Consider the following 8,352-nt stretch of genomic DNA (forward strand, 5'->3'; position numbering starts at 1 on the left):
TAGATTGCATTGTCAACCATTGATCATTTACTATGTGTACTTGTTATCTGTGGATAACGTGATGCAAAGAGGTCTGATACTTGAATTGCATCCTATTTGACCTAAAAAGAACCTTGTTGGATGGAATTTAATGCTGACTTATTCCTGTACCCTGCTCGAAACTGTTGTAGTATGTAAGATTTTGATGATTTTGATGTCTACTCATCCTGAATCATCCACTCATAAGGTGTGCAATGAATTTTTATTCCATCATAAATGACAAATGAATAGATGAAAATTGACTTTGCAGGAAATCATAGCAAAAGATACAGAAAATCATAACAAAGGATGTAAGATTTTTGATGATTTTGATGTCTACCCATCCTGAATCGTCCACTCACGAGGTGAGCAGTGAATTTTCATTCCGTCATAAATGATAAATGAATAGATGAAAATTGACTTTGCAGGAAATCATATAAAAAGATAGAGAAAATCATAACAACAAAGGATACAGTAGCTGTTTCTTACCAGCAGGATTGGAGCAGGATTGGTTCTTCCTTACCTGCAAAGGATACAGTAGTTGAATTCAATTATACAGTGGTTGGTAAGGGATTGCTCATTTCTTACTTGTAAAGGATACAATAGTTGTTTCTTACCAGCAAGATTGGATACAGTAGGATTGGATAAAGTAGTTGTTTCTTACTAGCAGGATTGGTTGTTCCTCCATTTTTCTTCCCTTCATTCCTCCTGAGTCACCCAATGCAAATAGTGAAAATAGCGCATAACATAGGTTCAAGTGAATATCAGATTTTGTCTCAACAGAGGGAGGGTTGGGGCATTACACCTCAATGGAGGGTTGTGCATGGAGAAAAGCCACTTTGAACAGAGTAGGGATTTCCAGGTGAGGGTGACTTGACAAATGGCTAACATGCCCACATCATCTTGGCATTTGGCTTTCGATTACCGAAAGAATCTATAAAAATATGTAGAGATGAGTTATATTGACAAATGGCTACATGCCCACATCATCCTAGCATTTGGCTTTTGGTTACTAGAAGACTCTATAGAAATATCTAGAGATGAGTTATATTGACAAATGGTTAACATGCCCACATTATCCTGGCATTTGGCTTTTGGTTACCAAAAGACTCTATAGAAATATGTAGAGATGAGCTATATTTGTTTTGCATTAACATAAACATTAAATGCTTGACAACTAATGCTGGCATTAGTTCTACTTACAAAAAAATAGGAAATTTAAATATGTAGAGATGAGCTATATTTGTTTTGCATTAACATAAACATTAAATGCTTGACAACTAATGCTGGCATTAGTTCTACTTACAAAAAAATAGGAAATTTATCTGAAGTACACATCGATAGTTCTTAGACTTTTTGCCGAATGCTTGACGTATATGCCTCGATATGAGGCCAAATAAGATGAAAAACCTATTCATTGGATAAAAACTAATATTAAAACTTTTTCATTGGATAATAATGGATATGCATTGGATAATAACGAATATTCATTTGAATATTGAAAACAAACTTTGTTTAAAGATTAAACAATTTCTTTGGTTTATGTGCGGAGTTAATAGCGAGACTAAAAATGATTACTATAGTCCCTGCCCCTGGGGCAGGGACTAATAATAAAAATAATGGCGCCTCCACAACAAATTTTGAATACCTTGCATTTTTCCAGACACTAACTTTAGGTAAATAGACATACGAGTTGTATCCAAAAAGTAAATAGCCATAAATTATATTATTTATTCGTTCGAATCTCGCGCTTTGCAACTGTCCATCTCTAAATAATTTAGTGTAATTTTGTTAATACAGATTCCTTGCTCATCTTGGTGGTGAAGTAGAAGATACGATGTAATAGGATAGTCAAATAGGTTTATTTTGAATGTCCAAATGATGAAAAATGCAAATTATTGTCGATGATTACTCTCATATAATTTCAATAACTAAACAATTAGCTTACCTTAAGTTTTTAAATTTATATTTACTACGGGAAGTTTTTATGATATGATTTATTTTTGTAGGAGTTAAATAAGTGATCATTTCAAGTTAGCTAAGGGCTAACTTCTTTACATTTTTTTATGATGTTATTTTAAAAATATTAAATAAATGTGTTTTTAGGCACATTTTTATCTTTATTTTAAATTCTAAGAATGGTTTAGAATCTGATGGACATGTGCTTGTTTGGCATTTTTCCTCTCAATCCAAATAAGCTTAACTCTCATATTTTATATTAGTTTAAAAAAATTGAATGGTGGAAAATGTCACCAACATTCAATATTTCACAAAGGTAATTGAGGTTGAAAGAGATGTTTATTTATTTTTTTTCTATTAACAATAGACATTAGCACAACCAAATAAATTAAACTGCTACAACTCAGATTTCCAAGATTTAAAAAAAAGTCGTAAAAAAGCAAAAAATAAATATAACTTTATTTTAGATTATTATCCTTTTTATAAGCTAGAGAGTTTCATTGGTGTGTCAAAATGAATATCCTTCCATTGTTGTTTTCTATCTCTGGCCTGCCACTAGGTAAAGTAGACCAAAGACGAAAAACAATGTGTCCATAGTCCCAAAACCAAGTAAAGACAACCATGTCTAGAGTGAGAAAATTTGGCTAGATATTATACCCCATAAAAGGGGAAACCAACCATTAAAGAAAAAAAAAAATTCATGGCAAGCTCAAGCCAGCAAGAACATCCTCAATACGAGCTAACAGAGTATCCCAAAAGCAAAGCATCATCAACATAAAAGAAAACATGTGCATTAAAAAGACAAGAGGTGCCCATATCCATGGGTTGCTCCTCGACTTCATAGCAGGATAGTGCATGTGAATCTAATGGTGGAAAAATTTCCAATCTAATTATGTGTCCTTCAAGGTACAACATTAGTTCCTTCAGCTCATCCAATTTATATAACAGGTTGTTGTGAGTTTTGCATCTATCTACTTAAACTTTCCCAAAGAACAACTTCACATTCCCAATACGAGCTAACATGGTATCCCAAAAGCAAAGCATCATCAACATAAAAGAAAATGTGTGCATTAAAAAGAAAAGAGATGCCCATATTCATGGGTTGCTCCTCAAATTCATAGCCTGACAGTGCAGGTGAGTGTACTAGTGGAACAATTTCCAATCTAATTATGTGTCCTTTTGTTAGAGAATTATATATTATAGAGTAATGGAACACATAAAATGTTAGGTCCCTATAATATTAGTGTAACCCCTTATTGTTATTAGTACAACCCCCTTATTGTATTGTTGTGCCCATGTAGTCCCCATATTGTTATTATTGTACCTCATAGAAGCCCATTATTGTTGTTATTGTGCCCTTACATTATTATTGTTATATCGGCTCTGATTATATTGTGACCCCTTAGACTCCTATATATAGAAAGGAGGTCTTGTCATTTGTATCATCCAATAACTGTTCATTTGTGAAATGTAAAGGATGTTTCCCCATTGAAGAAGCTTATTTTGAAGGCGTTTATCTATCTTTTCTATATTTTTGTGAGTTGGTTTCATAACATTTGGTATCAGAGCTTTGGATTCTAGGGTTTCGCTGCTCCAAACAGGTCATCGTGGAATTTTAGCTATAATTGTTCCAGTACAAATTTGAAAAAGCTAAAAACAAAACCCATTTGAGAAGAAATTGTTCTAAACCTCCTGTATGAATTTCCGATCTTGTCTAGCTATATTTGTGGAGATATGATCTGAGGAAGTTAGGTTTTTTGCAAGCTCCAGAATTTCATCTCAAACAGGTCATGATGGAATTTTCTCTATAATTTTTTTCTATGAAGGTTAAAACTCTGAAATTACAACCCATTTGATTTAAAATATTGGTGAAGATCATGTCCAAATTGCAGATCTTTTCTTGCTATATTTACAGAGATATAATCTGAGGAAGTTAGGGTTTTTGAAGACTCCAAAATTACATGCTAAACAGATGACCTTGGGAAAATCGTCATAGCTTTCTCTCTCAGCATCAGATTGGAATTTCGTCAAAAGTTACAGAAAGTGGATGGATTGTAGTGTTCTCTAGATATTTTTCAGATCCGAAGATCAAAACAGTGACATGTGGCACGTCGTACACATTTGCTCTACTGAAAAATTATATAATCAGGTCATCTTAGGAGATTTTGCATAACTCTTCCTTGCAGAATCCAATCTTGATCAAACTTGCGGGGTTAGAAAGAGGACTCAGAGGATTACTGTAGGACACAATTTCAGAACTTTGAGATCTGTAATTATATAGTTATAGGCATTTCAGGATCGAGCTCCTAAAATCAAGAAAAGGCGATATGAGGAAGTTTGATGGCAAGGATCTGGTAAATTGGATACTGCAGGTGGAGTAATATTTTGATCTACACAAGGTGCAAATATTACAAAAGGTACATATTGCATCTTCATATTTAGGGCCCCATCAATTTTTATGGTATAAAGGGCGTCATTCTTGTAAAAAACTTGTTTCGTGGTCAATTTTCATAGAGGAAATGATAGCACATTATGAGGATACAGAGAGAAACACCTTCTTTAGACAATTGATAAATCTCAAACAAAAGTGTTCAATGGTAGAGCACATTGAGGAATTTCAAAAATTGAATATAAGGGAAAATGATATTTCAAAGAAGCAAAGGATTCATGTCTCCATAGGGACTTTAAGGGATAAAATTCAACATGAGGTTCATCTTTGGGAACTTGATTCATTGGAGAAGGCATTTAGGTTGGCAAGAAAAGTGGAAAGCAAAATTATGGAAACAAGGAAGTCTACCCCTCACAACTATAAAGATGGAAGTGTTTTTTCTCCTAGCCTTCCATAACCTACAAGGTTGACACCACAACAATTGGAAGAAAAAAGAGCAAAAGGGCTTTGTTACAATTGTGATAACAAATACATCAAAGGTCATAATTGTGTTGAGAAGAAATTATTTTACATTGATTGTGAAGAGGAGGAAGAAAAGGATCAAGAAATTTCAAAATAAGAGGATATACACCAGGAACCAACCACAGAGAAAGAAGAAATGAATCCGACCATATCTTGTAAAGGATTGACAAGAATCACCACTCCTAAAACTCTCAAGATAGAAGGACATATCAAAAAGAAAAAGGTTCAAGAAGTGAAATATCACATCAAGAAAGAATAAATGAATCCGATGATAGCTTGTAATGCATTGATTGAAATTACCACTCCTCAAACTATCAAGATAGAAGGACATATCAAGAAGAAAAGTGTTCAAGAAGTGAAATATCACATCGAGCATCAAGAAATGAATCCGACCATATATTTTAATGCATTGGAAGAAATTACCACTCCTAAAACTCTAAAGACAGAAGGGCATATTGAGAAGAAAAAGATTCAAGTAGGGAAAGATCAGATCCAGCATCAACAACAGGTTCTCCAACTTTTATAGGATAATGCAACTTTGGTGCAGAATCAAATGAACAACAGGCGGATCAACATCGTAGTGAAAGAAGTTTTTATGTAGGTGATTGGGTATTTTTACAGCTACATATCAAGCAAGCTATTTATGAGAATGAAATGTTGGCAATACTATATGCACTTAAGAAATGACGACCTTACCTAATGGGAAGACACTTCAAGGTAAAAATGGATCATGATAGTCTTAAATACTTTTTAGAACAAAGATTATCTTTTGAAAAATAGAAAAAATGGGTCACAAATATGTTGGGTTATGACTTTGAAATCATCTACAAAAAAGGGAAGAAAAATGTTGTTGCATATGCACTCTCAAGAAAGGATGAGGATGTGGAAGCATTGTTTTATGCTATTTCTATTATCCAACCAGATTGGATAAACAAAGCAAGGGATGAATGGAAGAAGGACGAAGAAGTGTGGCCACTCATTCAAAGGTTGCAGAATATCCTAGTTCAAACAATATTGCGAGAACTTGACAAGGAAGGAAAAATCATATTGGAACCTGGAGCAGTCACAGAAACAAGAACCCGAGCTATGAAATCGATCAATTTCAGAGTATCGCATCAAGTGGAAGAACTTACCCACTAAATATTCCACATGGGAGGACAAGAATTTTATACAGAAGCATCAAGATCTACTCAAGCATTGAGGAAAACACTTTTTGAAGGAGAGAGACATGTTAGGTCCCTATACTACTAGTGTAACCCCTTATTGTTATTAGTACAACCCCATTATTATATTGTTGTGCCCATGTAGTCCCCATAGTTTTATTAGGAGTAGTATTTAAAGAGACTTTTTGGAAGCTTTTCCGGTGGGTTTTTCCGGTCAAAATCCGGCAGCAATTTATTGAAATCACAAGTTTGATAGCTAATTTCTGCACAATCAGAGCGTCCCAGGGGTTTTTCAGGGCGCGGAATCCAAATATGCAGTTAAAAAGCGATTTTAAATAATACAAATCAAGATTTAACCTCAATTTTTTCTACCGGATTCCATCACCGGAATCTCCAAAAATTCGCACTAAAGACAACTCCTTTTTATTATTGTACCCCATAGAAGCCCATTATTGTTATTATTGTGCCCTTACATTATTATTGTTATGTCGGCTCTGATTATATTATGACCCCTTAAACTCCTATATATAGAAATGAGGTCTTGTCATTTGTATCATCAAAGGATTGTTCATTTATGTAATGTAAAGGAGGTTTCCCCCTCAAAGAGGGTTATTTTGAAGGTGTTTATCTATCTTTTCTACCTTTATGTGAGTTGGTTTCATAACATAAAATATATTGCAGAAATATAAACACAAAAAACACATAAACCAAGAGACACAAATATACGTGGTTCACCCAATTTGGGCTACATCCACGGGAAACATCTAGTCCTTCCTTTTATATTATCCAAGAAACTAAAGAGATGCAACCTACAACAGATCCGATGTAATTCCCTCTTCGCTCTCACACAATCTCCTCTCTCTTTCTCACTCTGAATACCGATATGCATATACGTAATACAATTACCTCATATGTAGTGAGGGGTTTCCTTGTAGGGCAAAAAATCATAAATTAAACATAACTTCTACCATCAGATCTCCACCTAATGAACGGCCTGGAACCCCCTTGCAGCGCAAATATTGTGGGCGGCATTGTCGCCACATTATGAACTGGGGTCCAATGCAGTGATACCTATGAACAAAGAAGATAATCAGGCTCCAAACCCAACACCTTCAAGGTCCAACATTAGTTCCTTTAGGTCATCCAATTTATATAGTAGGTTGTTGTGAGTTTTGCATCTGTCTAATTAAACTTTCCCAAAGAGCAACTTCGCATGCCAACAAATATAAATAGTGTGGAGATAATGGTTCTGGTAACTCATTGTGTTTCTAGTATGTGAAATCCAAGTAATCACCCCATCCAAAATGTATGAATCTAAAATTTCTTAACATTCATTATGGATCTTGTGTTCCACTTCATGAATTCTAGACTGAATCTATGGTAGGGTGTGGATGTGGTAGTGTGAAGAATTTTTTTTTGGATGAAATACAGTGAGAGAACATCCAAAACTCCCATTGTCACTACACCCTATGTGGCATCGAGATCATTGTTGTGTGATGATAGCAGGAGGGAGAAAAATATAGGTGGGGCTAAGGATGTTCTAAACAAGGGAATACAAAAGTCATGGGTTGAGGAAGAAAGGAATGTTGTCATGGTAGGAGATGGGGGAGTAGAGCAGACTAGAGTTATTCCTTCTCTGTCAGGTCAAAGCCAACACACGTGAGAGGAAAAATAACGGAGAAGGATCATTTTGCAATGCCTAAGATGGAAATCCCTAGCTAAATATCATGTTGGGAGGGGGAAACAACCTGTTTCTGGAGCACATAAATTACAAGGAAATAAAAGCTTCACCACTGGAGAAACCCATTGCTTCAAAATCTTTGGATGCATTGACACGTGGGAGAGTAAGGACATCCATAGTGCATTCTAAGATGTTCCTTGGACATTGAGGCTAGTTAAAACAACATTTAAACAATGGCATTCAAGTAGGAGGGTTGAATTATCGCCTCATCAAATCATTTATCTCAAACATGATTATCATCAAATGTCATTCCATAAGATTATTCTTGTTTTTCTTCATCATCGTCATCAAAGTAATTAATATATGAGTCAAATCAATTAATGCTTTAATTAGGGTGAAATTTTGGGCATGAGTATAAAAAAATCATTGTATGGAGACCCTAAATTAATAATGTATGGCCTTTTTATGTAGAGTAGCTTATGAATTTTGAGAAGTGCCTTAGAGATCAAAGCTAATTAAAAAAACAATTAAATGTTATCATGTAGGGAGGAGTGGTGTAAAACCCTGTCAAATTATTTAGCTCAAATATGATTAACATCATATTTCACCCCATAAAAGTA

The 8,352-nt window shown here is 34.6% G+C and overlaps 1 long non-coding RNA gene across 1 annotated transcript; it reads right to left on the reverse strand.

Moving 5' to 3' along the window:
• Positions 1 to 499: 499 nt before the first annotated feature.
• On the reverse strand, positions 500 to 828 carry LOC149142613 (uncharacterized). Its single transcript, XR_016264249.1, has 2 exons — positions 683 to 828; positions 500 to 541 (listed from the first exon to the last, which is right to left on the reverse strand). It is a non-coding gene; the product is annotated as an uncharacterized LOC149142613 (long non-coding RNA).
• Positions 829 to 8,352: the final 7,524 nt, after the last annotated feature.

Source organism: Pinus tabuliformis, chromosome X (assembly GCF_031772625.1).
Source record: "Pinus tabuliformis cultivar Carrire ecotype Pingquan chromosome X, CPIR1, whole genome shotgun sequence".
Lineage (NCBI taxonomy): Eukaryota > Viridiplantae > Streptophyta > Pinopsida > Pinales > Pinaceae > Pinus > Pinus tabuliformis.